Source organism: Schistocerca gregaria, chromosome X, assembly GCF_023897955.1.
Source record: "Schistocerca gregaria isolate iqSchGreg1 chromosome X, iqSchGreg1.2, whole genome shotgun sequence".
NCBI lineage: Eukaryota > Metazoa > Arthropoda > Insecta > Orthoptera > Acrididae > Schistocerca > Schistocerca gregaria.
Genome location: NC_064931.1, coordinates 185,929,522 through 185,948,475, shown reverse-complemented (window position 1 = coordinate 185,948,475; position 18,954 = coordinate 185,929,522).

Below are 18,954 nucleotides of genomic sequence, written 5' to 3'. Positions count from 1 at the left end.
CTCCATAAATTTAAGTCTATTAGTCTCAATTTAATAAAGAAAATACAAGAAAATATGGCAATAACTTCCATAAAAACACATTAATACTGGTTTTGTTACAACAGATAATCAATTACTGCTGCTACCGATAGTTCAGTTACGTGTAAACACAAATTTTGTCTCGTAAGAATGGTTAAATATTTAATAACTGTAGGTAAGAAAATAAAAAATTGACAATATGGCAACTTCTACAACATTAATTAACAGGTAGGAGAAAGAATTAAGAAAATGATATACCAATTACTAATAATATTAGTTCTCGGTTTGTTTGTCATGAAATAACTTTTGCTGCTGCCAGTAAAAATGTTCTGTTATTTATTTCGTCCACTGCACGTTTTGGGAAATAATTTCCAATCTCAAGTGCGTTCTTCAAGTATGGTGTCATTTATGTGAGATTTTTCGATGTGTGAGCTGTTGTATTAATTTGGGGAATGTAGAGGGTATTTCACAGTTTCTGTTACAGGCTTCTAGGGGCTGTAGAGGGGACTTTGTACATATAGCTTTGATAAGGAACCCATGTCCGGTAATGTACCGTTTGGGTGTAAAATAAGTTTGAAGACTGAATCACTTTCAAATCCCCTCGTTACGCTACGCGCACGGTGGACACAATGAGCTCAAACCTGTGTGATCTAAATAAGCCCACACCATCGGTAACATATGGTATCGGTAACATTGCGAGTGCTCGTCGTCGGATTCTCTTCTACGTGACGAAGGTTGTTCTCACCAGAATCAAGAGTGTTACACACCTATGGAACACCACAGTCAGCCCTTACAGGTAATTTTAAAACTGGGGCAACCACAGCTAAAATACTTATACGTGATTGCTTAACACTTCATATAGTGAACACTTTCACAAAATCCAAGTGTTAAACGATTAAATGAAACGGAATGAAATGTCGAATTTTTCGCTATAGCTGTATTTGTTCAGGTCAATTATGAAACCGCACAACCGGTTTCGCCACTTTTGAATTCGTGCAAATGTAAATGCCATGTCATAGGTTACAGAAAGCCGCGGTCTAACAACTGGAGTGGCTAGGTAAAGATTTAAGCACTCCTTTTTCGATAAAAAAAACTTCCGTCAAATGATAAAATGACCATCGTCAATGGTGAAAGTCATGTCGGTTTTAAGTACACATTCCGATTAAACTATGATCTTGTAGGCCTACATCAAGCAACAAAATACCCCTCACAGATGTTATTCAGGGAAGTCATGGGCCCTGTAGTAAATGTCGATATGCTCATGTGTATTTGCCACCAATATACTATATGAAGTGTCAAGCAATCATGTGTAACTCTTATAGCTACGAACGTTGTTGTAGTTGGACGAAGATGGTGTGTGACGTGATCATGACTGGCGACGACGCCCTCTTCCTACCTTGTGTACTACCGTGAATCGGGAGACTTGATTCTACCTTCAGACTCATTTTATACCCAAACGGTATATTTCGGGACCTGGGTTCCCTGTGAGTACATTAAGTAGTAAGTCCTCCCTGCAACCCCTTCAAACCTAGTATAGGAACTGTTGAATACCTAGTACAAACATGCGCAATTTTGCAATTAATGATGAATCTTTCCAAATAATTAATGGCGAATTTAGAGGAAACTTCTTCTTACTGTTTTTCTTCATTTTGCTTATAGTCTTCTTATGCAGACACTCACACATATGAAACAGCACTTAACGCAATTCACAGTTCGCAGCACATATTAAAAACAGAAACATTCATCTATAATGTTCCTATTTCCTTCCGCCTACACACCTGTAAGAACATATTGTAACATGAACTGCCGCGAGTCTGTTGAAATGTAATGCAAATGCACTGACGATAGCTGGTTATAGCCGAAATCTATATTTTCAAGAATTATAAAGACTAATTGGAGTGCGACTGACAACTGTATGCTTCTCTTTCCTTATAGAATACAGTCGCTGTGCACAACGGTTCCTGATGGAATCAAAGCTGGTTATGCTTCTATTTCTATTGATCACCAATTTTCACTATTACTGCTGACAGATTACATTTCCTACGACAGTCTGTTGGAGAAGTCTGTCGCAAAAACATCGTCATACCTTTACTAATAGCTTTCACTATTTTTTTCATTTGTGGAATTGGGGGGGGGGATACTGTATATTCCCCTGTTCTTACACATCAGACGACCAACGATGTCTCGCTTGTCTTAGTTGGCTGTTTCTTGTAGCTATGACGCCTAAACACTATCTTCTAGGGACCTTTACTGCCAACAGAACCTCTCTATTAAATATGAGTTGGTTAGATACGAGATATGTCCATTGAGTTAATGAATGAGGCGTCGTGATTGAATCGGAAGACATTCTCCTGTGCTCTTCAGCGCTGGATAGAGTCACAGAGTCCCATCTCACTTCTCAGCCTGTCCTACTGACTTTTCTTGACATTCAAAAATTCTTTGATTTGCTTTGTGTTGGCCTCAGTGCCCAGTATAAGTCTAAATTATTCTTGAGTTCTTCTTTTCCCAACACCTTTCCTCTCCTTTGCTGCACTTCAGATCTAGTGATTGTTACTCAGGCTAACAAACAAATCATCAGATGATAAAACACATGCAGACCTGAACAATGTTTTAGGAAGATGCTGCGGACGGTAACTAATGCGTTCAGTGGGGAATGGAGGACCTTTCAGTATATTTTCTTTTCCTGTGTGCTTATGCTTGAGGAGTTTTCGCTTAGTTTCTTTCAATATTTTCTCAGAACAAACTGAAAATTAGGAGTCCCAGTTGAGAAAAAACGCCGAAGGAAATCGAAGTCTTCGAATTACATTATGTATGTGGTTTCCGGAACGTGAACTCAGCATTTTACGCAGCGTTCCAACGTCAAGCCCATGAGATAGAAGAAGTTGTACGATATACAGGGTGTTTCAAAAATGACCGGTATATTTGAAACGGCAATACAAACTAAACGAGCAGCGATAGAAATACACCGTTTGTTGCGATATGCTTGGGACAACAGTACATTTTCAGGCAGACAAACTTTCGAAATTACAGTAGTTACAATTGTCAACAACAGATGGCGCTGCGGTCTGGGGAACTCTATCTACATCTACATCTACATCTACATCTACATGACTACTCTGCAATTCACATTTAAGTGCTTGGCAGAGGGTTCATCGAACCACAATCATACTATCTCTCTACTATTCCACTCCCGAACAGCGAGCGGGAAAAACGAACACCTAAACCTTTCTGTTCGAGCTCTGATTTCTCTTATTTTATTTTGATGATCATTCCTACCTATGTAGGTTGGGCTCAACAAAATATTTTCGCATTCGGAAGAGAAAGTTGGAGACTGAAATCTCGTAAAAAGGTCTCGCCGTGACGAAAAACGTCTATGCTGTAATGACTTCCATCCCAACTCGTGTATCATATCTGCCACACTCTCTCCCCTATAACGCGATAATACAAAACGAGCTGCCCTTCTTTGCACCCTCTCGATGTCCTCCGTCAATCCCACCTGGTAAGGATCCCACACCGCGCAGCAATATTCTAACAGAGGACGAACGAGTATAGTGTAAGCTGTCTCTTTAGTGGACTTGTTGCATCTTCTAAGTGTCCTGCCAATGAAACGCAACCTTTGGCTCGCCTTCCCGACAATATTATCTATGTGGTCCTTCCAACTGAAGTTGTTCGTAATTTTAACACCCAGGTACTTAGTTGAATTGACAGCCTTGAGAATTGTACAATTTATCGAGTAATCGAATTCCAACGGATTTCTTTTGGAACTCATGTGGATCATCTCACACTTTTCGTTATTTAGCGTCAACTGCCACCTGACACACCATACAGCAATCTTTTCTATATCACTTTGCAGCTGATACTGGTCTTCGGATGACCTTACTAGACGGTAAATTACAGCATCATCTGCGAACAATCTAAGAGAACTGCTCAGATTGTCACCCAGGTCATTTATATAGATCAGGAACAGTAGCGGTCCCAGGACGCTTCCCTGGGGAACACCTGATATCACTTCAGTTTTACTCGATGATTTGCCGTCTATTACTACGAACTGCGACCTTCCTGACAGCAAATCACGAATCCAGTCGCACAACTGAGACGATACCCCATAGCTCCGCAGCTTGATTAGAAGTCGCTTGTGAGGAACTGTGTCAAAAGCTTTTCGGGAATCTAGAAATACGGAATCAACTTGAGATCCCCTGTCGATAGCGGCCATTACTTCGTGCGAATAAAGAGCTAGCTGCGTTGCACAAGAGCGATGTTTTCTGAAGCCATGCTGATTACGTGTCAATAGATCGTTCCCTTCGAGGTGATTCATAATGTTTGAATACAGTATATGCTCCAAAACCCTACTGCAAACCGACGTCAATGATATAGGTCTGTAGTTAAATGGATTACTCCTACTACCCTTCTTGAACACTGGTGCGACCTGCGCAATTTTCTAATCTGTAGGTACAGATCTATCGGTGAGCGAGCGGTTGTATATGAGTGCTAAGTAGGGAGCTATAGTGTCAGCGTAATCTGAAAGGAACCTAATCGGTATACAATCTGGACCTGAAGACTTGCCCGTATCAAGCGATTTGAGTTGCTTCGCAACCCCTAAGGTATCTACTTCTAAGAAACTCATGCTAGCAGATGTTCGTGTTTCAAATTCTGGAATATTCCATTCGTCTTCCCTGGTGAAGGAATTTCGGAAAACTGCGTTCAATAACTCCGCTTTAGCGGCACAGTCGTCGATAACAGTACCATCGGCACTGCGCAGCGAAGGTATTGACTGCGTCTTGCCGCTTGTGTACTTTACATACGACCAGAATTTCTTCGGATTTTCTACCAAATTTCGAGACAATGTTTCGTTGTGGAACCTATTAAAGGCATCTCGCATCGAAGTACGTGCCAAATTTCGTGCGTCTGTAAATTTTAGCCCATCTTCGGGATTTCGCGTTCTTCTGAACTTCGCATGCTTTTTCCGTTGCCTCTGCAACAGCGTTCGGACCTTTTTTGTGTACCACGGGGGATCCGTTCCATCTCTTACCAATTTATGAGGTATGAATATCTTAATTGCTATTGCTACTATATCTTTGAATTTGAGCCACATCTCGTCTACATTCGCATAGTCAGTTCGGAAGGAATGGAAATTGTCTTTTAGGAAGGCTTCTAGTGGCACTTTATCCGCTTTTTTAAATAAAATTATTTTGCGTTTGTTTCTGAAGGATTTGGAAGAAATGGTATTGAGCCTAGCTACAATGACCTTGTGATCACTAATCCCTGTATCAGTCATGATGCTCTCTATCAGCTCTGGATTGTTTGTGGCCAAGAGGTCAAGTGTGTTTTCGCAACCATTTACAATTCGCGTGGGTTCGTGGACTAACTGCTCGAAATAATTTTCGGAGAATGCATTTAGGACAATCTCGGAAGACGTTTTCTGCCTACCACCGGTTTTGAACAAGTATTTTTGCCAACATACCGAGGGTAGGTTGAAGTCCCCACCAACTATAACCGTATGAGTGGGGTATTTATTTGTTACGAAACTCAAACTTTCTCTGAACTGTTCCGCAACTGTATCATCGGAGTCTGGGGGTCGGTAGAAGGAGCCAATTATTAACTTAATTCGGCTGTTAAGTATAACCTCCACCCACACTAATTCGCACGGAGTATCTACTTCGACTTCACTACAAGATAAACCACTACTGACAGACACAAACACTCCACCACCAATTCTGCCTAATCTATCTTTCCTGAACACCGTCTGAGACTTCGTAAAAATTTCTGCAGAACTTATTTCAGGCTTTAGGCAGCTTTCTGTACCTATAACGATATTAGCTTCTGTGCTTTCTATTAGCGCTTGAAGCTCAGGGACTTTTCCAGCGCAACTACAACAATTTACAACTAAAATTCCGACTGTTCCTTGATCCAAGCACGTCCTGTAATTGCCAAGCACCCTTTGACATTGCAGCCCATCCCGCACTTTCCCGAGGCCTTCTAACCTAAAAAACCGCCCAGTCCACGCCACACAGCCTCCGCTACCCGTGTAGCCGCCAGCTGAGTGTAGTGAACTCCTGACCTATTCAGCGGAACCCGAAACCCCACCACCCTATGGCGCAAGTCTAGGAATCTGCAGCCAATACGGTCGCAAAACCGTCTGAGCCTCTGATTCAGACTCTCCACCCGGCTCTGCACCAAAGGTCCGCAGTCGGTTCTGTCAACGATGCTGCAGATGGTGAGCTCTGCCTTCATCTCGTAAGCAAGACCGGCAGCCTTCACCAAATCAGATAGCCGCTGGAATCCAGCTAGAATTTCCTCAGATCCAAAGCGACACACGTCATTAGTGCCGACATGTGCCACCACCTGCAGCTGGCTGCACCCTGTGCTCTTCATGGCATCCGGAAGGACCCTTTCCACATCAGGAATGACTCCTCCCGGAATGCACACGGAGTGCACACTGGATTTCTTCCCCTCCTTAGCCGCCGTATCCCTAAGGGGCCCCATTACGCGCCTAACATTGGAGCTCCCAACTACCAGTAAGCCCACCCTCTGCGATTACCCCGGACCTTGAAGGCTGAGAATGATCTTCTGAAACAGGGCAGGCAGCTGCATCTGGCTCAGCCAGAGACAGTGCCTGAAACCGGTTTGTCAGACGCACCGGGGAGGCTTTCTTATCAGCCTCCGGGGACGCGTTTCGCTGCCTGCCACGCCTTGGAACGACCTCCCAATCAACCACAGGCGAGGGCTCAGCCCCACTGCGGGCAGCAACCGGGGCAACCACAGCGGCAGACCGATCTGGGGACAGACGGGACGAGGTTGACATCCCCGTGATACCCGAGTCCGGCTCCCCACAGTGGTGCCCATTGGCAACAGCCTCAAGCTGCGCGACCGAAGTCAGCGCCGATTGCAGCTGTGAGCGAAGGGATGCCAAGTCAGCCCTCATCCGAACACAGCAATATAGTACGATATTTTCCACATATCCACCATGCGTAGCAATAATATGGCGTAGTCTCTGAATGAAATTACCCGAAACCTTTGACAACGTGTCTGGCGGAATGGCTTCACATGCAGATGAGATGTACTGCTTCAGCTGTTCAATTGTTTCTGGATTCTGGCGGTACACCTGGTCTTTCAAGTGTCCCCACAGAAAGAAGTCACAGGGGTTCATGTCTGGCAAATAGGGAGGCCAATCCACGCCGCCTCCTGTATGTTTCGGATAGCTCAAAGCAATCACACGATCATCGAAATATTCATTCAGGAAATTAAAGACGTCGGCCGTGCGATGTGGCCGGGCACCATCTTGCATAAACCACGAGGCGTTCGCAGTGTCGTCTAAGGCAGTTTGTACCGCCACAAATTCACGAAGAATGTCCAGATAGCGTGATGAAGTAATCGTTTCGGATCTGAAAAATGGGCCAATGATTCCTTTGGAAGAAATGGCGGCCCAGACCAGTACCTTTTGAGGATGCAGGGACGATGGGACTGCAACATGGGGCTTTTCGGTTCCCCATATGCGCCAGTTCTGTTTATTGACAAAGCCGTCCAGGTAAAAATAAGCTTCGTCAGTAAACCAAATGCTGCCCACATGCATATCGCCATCATCAATCCTGTGCACTATATCGTTAGCGAATGTCTCTCGTGCAGCAATGATAGCGGCGCTGAGGGGTTGCCGCGTTTGAATTTTGTATGGATAGAGGTGTAAACTCTGGCGCATGAGACGATACGTGGACGTTGGCGTCATTTGGAGCGCACCTGCAACACGGCAACCCGAGGCCGCTGTTGGATCACCTGCTGCACTAGCTGCACGTTGCCCTCTGTGGTTGCCGTACGCGGTCGCCCTACCTTTCCAGCACGTTCATCCGTCACGTTCCCAGTCCGTTGAAATTTTTCAGAGAGATCCTTTATTGTATCGCTTTTCGGTCCTTTGGTTACATTAAACCTCCGTCGAAAACTTCGTCTTGTTGCAACAACACTGTGTTCTAGGCGGTGGAATTCAAACACCAGAAAAATCCTCTGTTGTAAGGAATAAACCATGTTGTCCACAGCACACTTGCACGTTGTGAACAGCACACGCTTACAGCAGAAAGACGACGTACAGAATGGCGCACCCACAGACTGCGTTGTCTTCTATATCTTTCACATCACTTGCAGCGCCATCTGTTGTTGAAAATTGTAACTACTGTAATTTCGAAAGTTTGTCTGCCTGAAAATGTACTGTTGTCCCAAGCATATTGCAACAAACGGTGTATTTCTATCGCTGCTCGTTTAGTTTTTATTGCCGTTTCAAATATACCGGTCATTTTTGAAACACCCTGTATCTTGGCCAGGAGGACATTATGGTAGACTCCCAATACTACTATGACATTGTGTCGCAGCGTGCAAACAACTCACTGTCTACGACTGTCTCTATCCATTGATCCTCATAGAATCCAGGCGTGGATCTGGGATTCGGTTCTGGAGAGGGTCAGAGTTCGTCGCTGTCTCTCTCCACCTTGGTGCTCCCCACCCCCTTCACCTCCGCCACTTTCTAAATATACCTAGCCGTCATACCCTCTTTCACGTACACATAAGCCTCAGATTTTAATAAGGAAAAAAATATAACAATTTTAAAATAATATAAGCGGCGATCAAACAGTTTCTGTTTGAGGGCGTTGCTGCAGCGTACATGAAAAGTAGCGAGACTACGTGAACTATTGCGACATTATTACCAAATGTGTCCAACTAGGATCAAAGTGCTCTTAGTCTTTTCTTGGCTGTTGGCTGCCGAAGGGAAAACACTGGTAGACGTCCATCGAAGAGTGAAGAATGTGTGTGGGGCAACACGTCAGTCGAAAATCACCGTTGTGGAATGGTACAACAAGTTTCGTACTGGTTCCGGTCCGACACAAGACGACGGGAGGTGGAAGGCAGCCTCATCCTTTATGGACAAGCGGGAGAGACTCGAGCACATGTCCTATAACCCCAATCTCTTCCCATGTGATTATCAGACCACCGTTCCCTTAAAAAAAAGGTCCTGAAGTATCAACGATTCCAGTCGGACGAGGATGTACAGCAGGTAGCTACGGAATTCCTCACGCAGCAGCGCATGGTGTTTCACAAAACGGCTATCTTCAACCAGGTGCGTCGGTGGGACGATAGCCTCAATGCTCACGGCAATTTTGCCTGACTGGCATACCGATTCTGGACTGTACGGCCTTCGAACGGAAATTTATACATCTCCCATTACAATTACAATAATTTCTGTACAACAAAGCTTAGTACATCACTTTGCATTGCGTCCAAGATGTCGACGACGTCAGATGGCTGCGTGCCCATAAATTGTTTGAACAGTTTTTGTGAATTGTTCCCTAGCGGAGAGTCTTACTCTTTCTGTCTTGACTTGCTCAGCTTGTTGTGATCTGCCTGTTATACCTCTACACTCGTGATCGTGTTGGTTATTTGTTGATATCAGGTGCAATTAGCACGAAAATATTGGTCATTTACTTGTCTGATACGATACCAGTGAGGCTGCTATTATATCCAGGTGGACAGGCCCTCAAGCAAAGAACTGAATAGTATCCTGCATTAAATGTAACTTTTCAATTATAGAGTTCCTACCCATTTTCTGTCATTTCTGAGACTCTTAGTTGTCTTGCTTCTTTTATTTCCGACCGTTAGTTGTGAAGTTAGGAGAATAATATATGCAAAAATATAAACGCTCCCACTAAAATCCGAGAGAGGTGGCGCCGTGGTTAGCACACTGGACTCGCATTCGGGAGGACGACGGTTCAATCCCGCGTCCTTCCATCCTCATTTAGGTTTTCCGTGATTTCCCTAAATCGCTTCAGGCAAATACCGGGACGGTTCCTTTGAAAGGCCACGGCCGACTTCCTTCTCCATCCTTCCCTAATCCGATGAGACCGATGACCTCGCTGTTTGGTCTCCTCCCCCAACCCAATCCAAATCCCACTCAAAGGTTTTTTGGCGGATCATGACATTCCCACCCCCCTCGCCTTGGATTCACTATTGTTACTGTCGTAGTGGTATGCGAGGAGCATTCCATCAGCAAAGAAATGTATTTTTTTCTGAAAGCAGGTTGGTGTTGTTCAGCATCCAACACACCATATTAACAACCACTCTCGTTTGGCTACAAAACCCTGTTTTTAGAACATAATGTCAGTTCAATGCGACGGCCTTACGTCACCTTACTGGGAGGGCCTTTGTACCCGCATGGTACCACTTCACTTTTCGACGTCGGAGCCAACGTCTTGCAGCATGAATAACCTCCTTATAATCCCTCTTAGGGCCAAACAGATGTAAGTCGGAAGGTGTGAGATCCGAGCTGTACGGCTAATGAGGAAGAACAGTATAATGAAGTTTTGTAAGCTCCTCCCGGAAGCGTATACTCATATGAGGCATTGCGTTGTCATTTTTGTGGTGACGAAAACGTTGAAGTATTTCTTGAATTACCTGAGGGTAGCACAATATACTGAAGAATTCATCGTTGCATCATCAGTGAGGACATCGAACAGAAAAACCCTTCCAGAATTTCGGAAGCCCGTCGCCATGACTTTAACGGCTCAGGATGGAACTTTGAATTTTTTCTTCGGAAAAGAGGTGACGTGGCGCCACTCCATAGATTGCCGTTTTGTTTCCGGTTCGAAGATATGTCCGCATGTTTCATCACCTGTGACGATGTTCGACAAAAACTCGTCACGATCAGCTTCGTAACGCGCAAGTAAATCCGCACAGATCGGCCTTCGTTGCTCCTTATGGTTTTCTGTTAGGCGGTGAGGAATCCAGCGGGCACACACCTTTGAGTACCCCAACTTGTGGACAAGTATTCCAGCACTACTAACAGAGATGTCCAGTTGAGCGGCGAGGTGTTTGTGATCGAATGAGAGTGTCCGCACGTTCCAACATTACAGGAGATTGTACAGGTTTGTGCGACCTTGTTGCGATGATGACAGACGCCTCACCCAAGCCGGCCAATGTGGCCGAGCGGTTCTAGGCGCTTCAGTTTGGAACCGCGCGACCGCTACGGTCGCAGGTTGGAATCCTGTCTCGGGCATAGATGTGTGTGATGTCCTTAGGTTAGTTAGGTTTAAGGAGTTCTAAGTTCTACGGGACTGATGACCTAAGATGTTAAGTCCCATAGTGCTCAGAGCCATTTTTTGCCTCACCCAACGACTCACCGTGCTTTTGTTCACTGTTGGGGTCTCAGTAGAAATTCTGTAAGTGCCTATGAATGTCTGCGATGCTATGTTGTTTTTTTTCCAAAAGAAACTCAATTACATATCTCTGCTTTGAACTCACCTCCGTTACAGACGCCATTTTGAAGGCCACATACAGCACTCACACCTATCGGAACTTCGAGAAACTATGGGGCTAAAGGGAGAATATTCCACGATGTCCCACAACAAATTCCGCAATTTTTCAACCGGAATTGGCCGAGATGTGTAAGCCTATTGACCCACAGACAGCCCATGGTGCTGCCTCTAAACATACATGCAGAAGATGCGCTATCTGACGCCGATATGGCATACTAGCCCCTGATTTCACGCTTCTACTTTTCTTGTTACCGTTATTTAGAGCGTGGGCAGTGCTGAACCTTCGTGTGCTACATCTGTCTCCAGTCATTATAACTTATTTGTTGAACACTAGTCTTAACATCCTGCGAATTTCCATGTATTCAAACCTTACTTTCCGTAATCTTCGTTGATCCATCATGGATCGTGGGACGACTGCTGGCATGAACTTCTTGATGGAATAATTTACCAACAGCTGTATGACTTATAAAAGTTTATTTTATTTTATGAACTTCTATGTGCTACCAGTTTCGGCATCTTGATGCCATCTTCAGGCCCCACTCGTCATAATCGTAAAATCGCTATGCACGGAAGGAGCCATGTAACTGGATCCGTAAATCAATCATCCTGCAACAGCTCTTGGTGGCCACGACGATTGATTCACGGATCCAGTTATACAGGGTGTTACGAAAAGGTACGGCCAAACTTTCAGGAAACATTCCTCATACACAAATAAAGAAGAGATGTTATGTGGTCATGTGTCTGGAAAGTGTTAATTTCCATGTTAAGGCTCATTTTAGTTTCGTCAGTATGTACTGTACATCCTCGATTCACCACCAGTTGGCCAAATGGAACAAAGGTAATGTTGACTTCGGTGCTTGTGTTGACATGCGACTCATTGCTCTGCAGTACTAGCATCAAGCACATCAGTACGTAGCATCAACAAGTTAGTGTTCAACACGAACGTGGTTTTGCAGTCAGTGAAATGTTTACAAATGCGGAGTTGGCAGATGCCCATTTGATGTATGGATTAGCACGGGGCAATAGCCGTGGCGCGGTAAGTTTGTATCGAGACAGATTTCCAGAACGAAGGTGCCCCGACAGGAAGACGTTCGAAGCAATTGATCAGCGTCTTAAGGAGCACGGAACATTCCAGCCTATGACTCGCAACTGGGAAAGAACCTATAACGACGAGGACACCTGCAATGGTCGAGGCAATTCTTCGTGCAGTTGACGATAACCCTAATCTCAGCGTCAGAGAAGTTGCTGCTGTACAAGGTAACGTTGACCACGTCACTGTATGGAGAGTGCTGCGGGAGAACCAGTTGTTTCCGTACAATGTACAGCGTGTGCAGGCACTATCAGCAGCTGATTGGCCTCCACGGCTACACTTCTGCGAATGGTTCATCCAACAATGTGTCAATCCTCATTTTAGTGCAAATGTTCTCTTTACCGATGAGGCTTCATTCCAACGGGACCAAATTGTAAATTTTCACAATCAACATGTGTGGGCTGACGAGAATCCGCACGCAATTGTGCAATCACGTCATCAACACCGATTTTCTGTGAACGTTTGGGCAGGCATTGTTGGTGATGTCTTGATTGGGTCCCATGTTCTTGCACCTACGCTCATTAGAGCACGTTATCAGGATTTCATACGGGATACTCTACCTGTGCTGCTGGAACATGTGCCTTTACAACATGTGGTTCATGCACAATGGAGCTCCTGCACATTTCAGTCGAAGTGTTCGTACGCTTCTCAACAACAGATTCGGTGACCGACGGATTGGTAGAGGCGGACCAGTTGCATGACCTCCACGCTCTCCTGACCTCGACCCTCTTGACTTTCCTTCATGGGGGCATTTGAAAGCTCATGTCTACGCAACCCCGGTACCAAATTTTGAGACGCTTCGTGCTCGTGTTGTGGACGGCTGTGATACAATACGCCATTCTCCAGGGCTGCATTAGCGCATCAGGGATTCCAAGCGACAGAGGGTGGATGCATGTATCCTCGCTAACGGAGGACATTCTGGACATTTTCTGTAAAAAAAAAGTGTTTGAAGTGACCCTGGTAGGTTCTGTTGCTGTGTGTTTCCATTTCATGATTAATTTGATTTGAAGAGAAGTAATAAAATGAGCTGTAACATGGAAAGTAAGTGTTTCCGGACACATGTCCACATAACATTTTCTTTCTTTGTGTGTGAGAATGTTTCCTGAAAGTTTGGCCGTACCTTGTTGTGACACCCTGTATGGCTCCTTCCGTGATAGCGATTTTACGACTGTGACGAGTGGGGCCTGAAGATGGCATCAATGTAATGCCAAAACTGGTAGCACATAGAAGTTCATAAAATAAAACTTCTACAGCCGGCCGGGGTGGCCGAGTTCAAAATTGTTCAAATGGCTCTGAGCACTATGGGACTTAACATCTGTGGTCATCAGTCCCCTAGAACTTAAAACTACTTAAACCTAACCAACCTAAGGACATCACACACATCCATGCCCGAGGCAGGATTCGAACCTGCGACAGTAGCAGTCGCGCGGTTCCGGACTGAGCTCCTAGAACCGCTAGACCACCGCGGCCGGCGGTGGCCGAGTGGTTCTAGGGGTTACAGTCTGGAACCGCGGGACCGCTACGTTCGCAGGTTCGAATCCTGCCTCGGGCATGGATGTGTGTGATGTCCTTAGGTTAGTTAGGTTGAAGTAGTTCTAAGTTCTAGGGGACCGATGACTTCAGAAGTTGAGTCTCATAGTGCTCAGAGCCATTTGAACCAAACTTCTACAAATCATACGGCTGTTGGTAAATTGTTGTATCCTGAAGTTACTTTCCGTATGTTGTGAAGTTCACTAACGTCAGTGTAGAAATCCCCGGAGCACAGCGTCGAGTGAGAACTGTCGCAGTACTGTGCCGGCGGCAGATTTACGACCTGGGAGCGACAAAGCGGTTTTGCCGTGTGAGCCGGCGTACACGCAGATGAACATAACGGGCGCAGATAGGGATGACACTAAACGGCGAGCGCGGCGCGGCAGCAGAGGCTGCGTGTGACGGGCGCGCTTCCGCCGGAAGCAGGCCGCCGGTCGCCGGAAGCGGTCATTAGGACGGCCGCCGCAGCCGCTGCCCGCTGCCCGCGCCGCGTTACTCGCAGCGGCCGCACCTCCGCTCGGAAATTAGAGCAAGGTGTCGCGTCGGGCTCTGCGACACCACCGCCGGACAGCGTTCGATGCTCCCGACTCCTGCTCCTTCTTCAGTTTATCTCAATCGATGAGATATAACTTTTTTTTCTCGTGATGTTCTCCTTCGGCCTAATTTCAGAACTAGCTTGTATCTAAGTCTTTTAAATTCTCTTATAACTTTATCTTGAAACTGTTCCATCCGCGCTTGCACACAAAAACGACAATATGGCACTGTGCGTCCGCCATGATACAAAACACTTTTGTTATTTATTTACTCCCAAACTAGTTTCAGTGAAAAACAATTACCATCATCAGTGGGCTCTTAAATTCTAAATGCAAAGGGAGCATACTTATAAAACATTATTACATGTAAATAAATAATACACAACTGCAACCAGTCACATGTTTTGAATAATAATGCTTTATTACATGAACCGGTTTTCGAACCTTTTCAGGTTCTTCTTCAGATGGTTTCGGGAGGATTACTGGTAGTATTATAATGCTGGGTGCTGGTTTGCGACAGTATAGACAGCTTTTTTCGGATCTGTCTGCCTCCGTTTTGATGTCCAGAACACTTTCACACGAACTATATTAGTTTACACTTTGACAGTGACACTTTACCAGCATCCAGCATGCGCTTTACAACTGTTGCTTGTAACAAAGATTCGATATACAGTCACGGTTCTAAAATATCCGTAATGGATAAGCATAATTATTACATGTATACTATTTGTTACTAAATATTGTTTTCTGTGAATAAACTCAAACTATCTTATTTACTGTACCTCACAGTATGGTTTTACGATTGTTGCCACTGTTTCCAGTATATTTCCGGCGTTTTTTGTTGCCGTTTTTCTCGGCACATACCATGCCATCTGCAACTACACTACTGGCCATTAAAATTGCTACACCACGTAGGTGACGTGCTACAGACGCGAAATTTAACCGACAGGAAGAAGATGCTGTGATATGCAAATGATTAGCTTTTCAGAGCATTCATACAAGGTTGGCGCCGGTGGCGACACCTACAACATGAGGAAAGTTTCCAGCCGATTTCTCATACACAAAAAGCAGTAGACCGGCGTTGCCTAGTGAAACGTAGTTGTGATGCCTCGTGTAAGGAGAATAAATGCGTACCGTCACGTTTCCGACTTTGGTAAAGGTAAGTTTGTAGCCTATCGCGATTGTGGTTTGTCGTATCGCGACATTGCTGCTCGCGTTGGTCGAGATCCAATGACTGTTAGCAGACTATGGAATCGGTGGGTTCAGGAGGGTAATACGGAACGCCATGCTGGATCCCAACGGCCTCGTATCACTAGCAGTCGAGATGACAGGCATCTTATCCGCGTGGCTGTAACGGATCGTGCAGATACGTCTCGATCCCTGAGTCAACAGATGGGGACGTTTGCAAGACATCAACCATCTGCACGAACAGTTCGACGACATTTGCAAAAGCATGGACTATTATCTGCTTGGAGACCATGGCTGCGGTTATCCTTGACCCTGCATCACAAACATGAGCGCCTGTGATGATGTACAAGACGACGAACCTGGGTGCACGAATGGAAAAACGTCATTTTTTCGGATGAATCCAGGTTCTGTTTACAGCATCGTAATGGTCGTATCCGTGTTTGGCGACATCGCGCGACCGAGCGCAGTGGTTAGACACTGGACTCCCATTCGGGAGGACGACGGTTCAATCCCGCGTCCGGCCATCCTGATTTAGGTTTTCCGTGATTTCCCTAAATCGCTCCAGGGTAATGCCGGGATGGTTCCTTTGAAAGGACACGGTCGACTTCCTTCCCCGTCCTTCGCTAAACCGATGAGACCGATGACCTCGCTGTCAGGTCTCCTTCCCCAAAGAACCCAACCCAACCCGACATCGCTGTGAACGCACATTGGAAGTGTGTATTCGTCATCGGCATACTGGCGTATCACCCGGCGTGATGGTATGGGGTGCCATTGGTTAGACGTCTCAGTGACCTCTTGTTCGCATTGACGGCACTTTGAACAGTGGACGTTACATTTGAGATGTGTTACGACCCGTGGCTCTGTCCTTCATTCGATCCCTGCGAAACCCTACATTTCAGCAGAATAATGCAAGACCGTATGTTGCAGTCCTGTACGGGCCTTTCTGGGTACAGAAAATGTTCGACTGCTACCCTGGCCTGCACATTCTCCAGATCTCTCACCAACTGAAAACGTCTGGTCAATGGTGGCCGAGCAACTGGCTCGTCACAATACGCGAGTCACTACTCTAGATGAACTGTGGTATCGTGTTGAAGCTGAAAGGGCAGCAGTACCTGTACACGCCCTCCAAGCTCTTCTCTTTTTGACTAAATGCCCAGGCGTATCAAGGCCGTTATTACGGCCAGAGGTGGTTGTTCTGGGTACTGATTTCTCATGATCTATGCACCCAAATTGCGTGAAAATGTAATCACATGTCAGTTCTAGTATAATATATGTGTCCAATGAATACCCGTTTATCATCTGCATTTCTTCTTGGTGTAGCAGTTTTAATGGCCAGTAGTGTATATGAGTGACTGTTAGTAAACAAATACAAAAACGTGAACTTACGTCAGCGTTGTACACCAGAAAGCCAGAGAAGCTGGTACACCTCCCTAATATCGTGTAGCGCGCCCGCGAGCACTCACAAGTGCTACAACACGACGTGGAATCTATTTCACTAATGTCCGAAGAAGTGCTGGAGGGAATAGACACCATGAATCCTGTAGGGCTGTCAACAAATCCATGAAAGTAGGAGTGGATGATGATCTCTTCTGAACAGTAAGTTGCAAGGCATCCCAGACATGCTCAGTAATGTTCACGTCTGGGGAGTCTCGTGGACAACGGAAGTGTTTAAATGTAAAAGAGAGTCCCTGTAGTCACTCGATAGCTATTCTGACAGTGTGGGGTGTAGAATTGTCCTGTTGGAATTGCGCAAGTCCGTCGGAATGCACAATGGACATGAATGAATACAGGTGATCAGACAGGATGCTTACGTACGTTTCACCTGTCAGAGTCGTATCTAGACGTATCAGGGATTCTATATCACCCCAAGTGCACACGCCCCACATCATTGCAGAGCCTCCACCAACTTCAAAAGACCACTGCTTACATACAGGGTCCATGGTTTCACGAGGTAGTCTCCATACCCGTACACGTCCATCCGCTCGATACAATTTCAAACGAGACTCGTTCAACCAGGCAACATGTTTCGAGTCACCAACAGTACAGTATCAGTGTTGATGGGCCCAAGCGAGGCGTAAAACTTTGTGTCGTGCAGTCATCACGATACACGAGTGGGCCTTCGACCACGAAAGACGGTTTGTACTTCCGTGACTTTGACCGATTCTCTTCAGTCGTCATTGTTCCCGTACTTGCAGGATCTTTTTTCGGACCCAGGGATGTCGGAGATATGATGTTTTACCGGATTCCTGATATTGACGGTACACGCGTGCAATGGTCGTACGGGAAGATTCCCACTTCATCGCTACCTCGGATTTGCTGTGTCCCATTGTTCGTGCGCTGACTATAACATCACGTTCAAACTCAATTAAAGCTTGATAGCCTTCCATTGTAGTAGCAGTAACCGAGCTAACAACTGCGTCAGAAACTTGTTGTCATATGTAGGCGTTGCAGCCATATTCTGCCTGTTCGCATATTTCTGTATTTGAATACACATGCCTATATCTGTCTCTTTGGCGCTTCAGTGTACAATTGGGATTGCGGTAGTGTTGTGGATACAGTTTTGGTGTGTACTAGGTTTTTACGCACTTTGTCATGTACTCACGTTCGTTGGACGGCCTGCAGCTACTTTTAGACGCAGAAACACATAACTTTCCCACCTTGTCCGTAATCCAAAACATTATGGCACCTTGCAGTTCACGTGTGTCTCGAGAAATGCATAGCCTATTGCGAGAAGATTATGAAAAGTGTTCCGGGAGCTCTGACTACTTTTGTTCCTTATTTATGTCTCTGTGTGTGATGGGGGAGTGGTTTGTGTGTGTGTGTGTGTGTGTGTTTTTCTGTTGTGTGTCCTGTGTCAGTTCTCTTTGAGCGGTAAACAGTGTAAAGCTGCAAAGCGTTGTGTTTTTCCCTTCCACTATAACCTTTTGTAAGTCATAATTTTCTTCTGTTGTTAGTTTTCGGCATAAACTTTTGCTATGTTTCAGGATGTGTATATCACTTTCGATACTAGTGTGATTGTGGTTTTTGTTCATTAGGTGTTCTCCGAAAGTGGAATGTGTGCTGTCACTCTTTAGAGCTCTCATGTGTTCTGTATACATTGTTGAGGAATTCCTGCTTATTTGTCTTACATATTGGGCCTAACAGGAGTTACATGTGAGTTGGTGTATTCCAGCATTGCTGAATTTGACTGAACCGTGTTGTTTGTTCTGAATATTATTTGGATCCCTTGCTTTTTCAATATGTTTCCAATTCAATTTGATATTTTATTATTATATGTTAGTACGCACCATCTGTTTCTTTTCCCTGA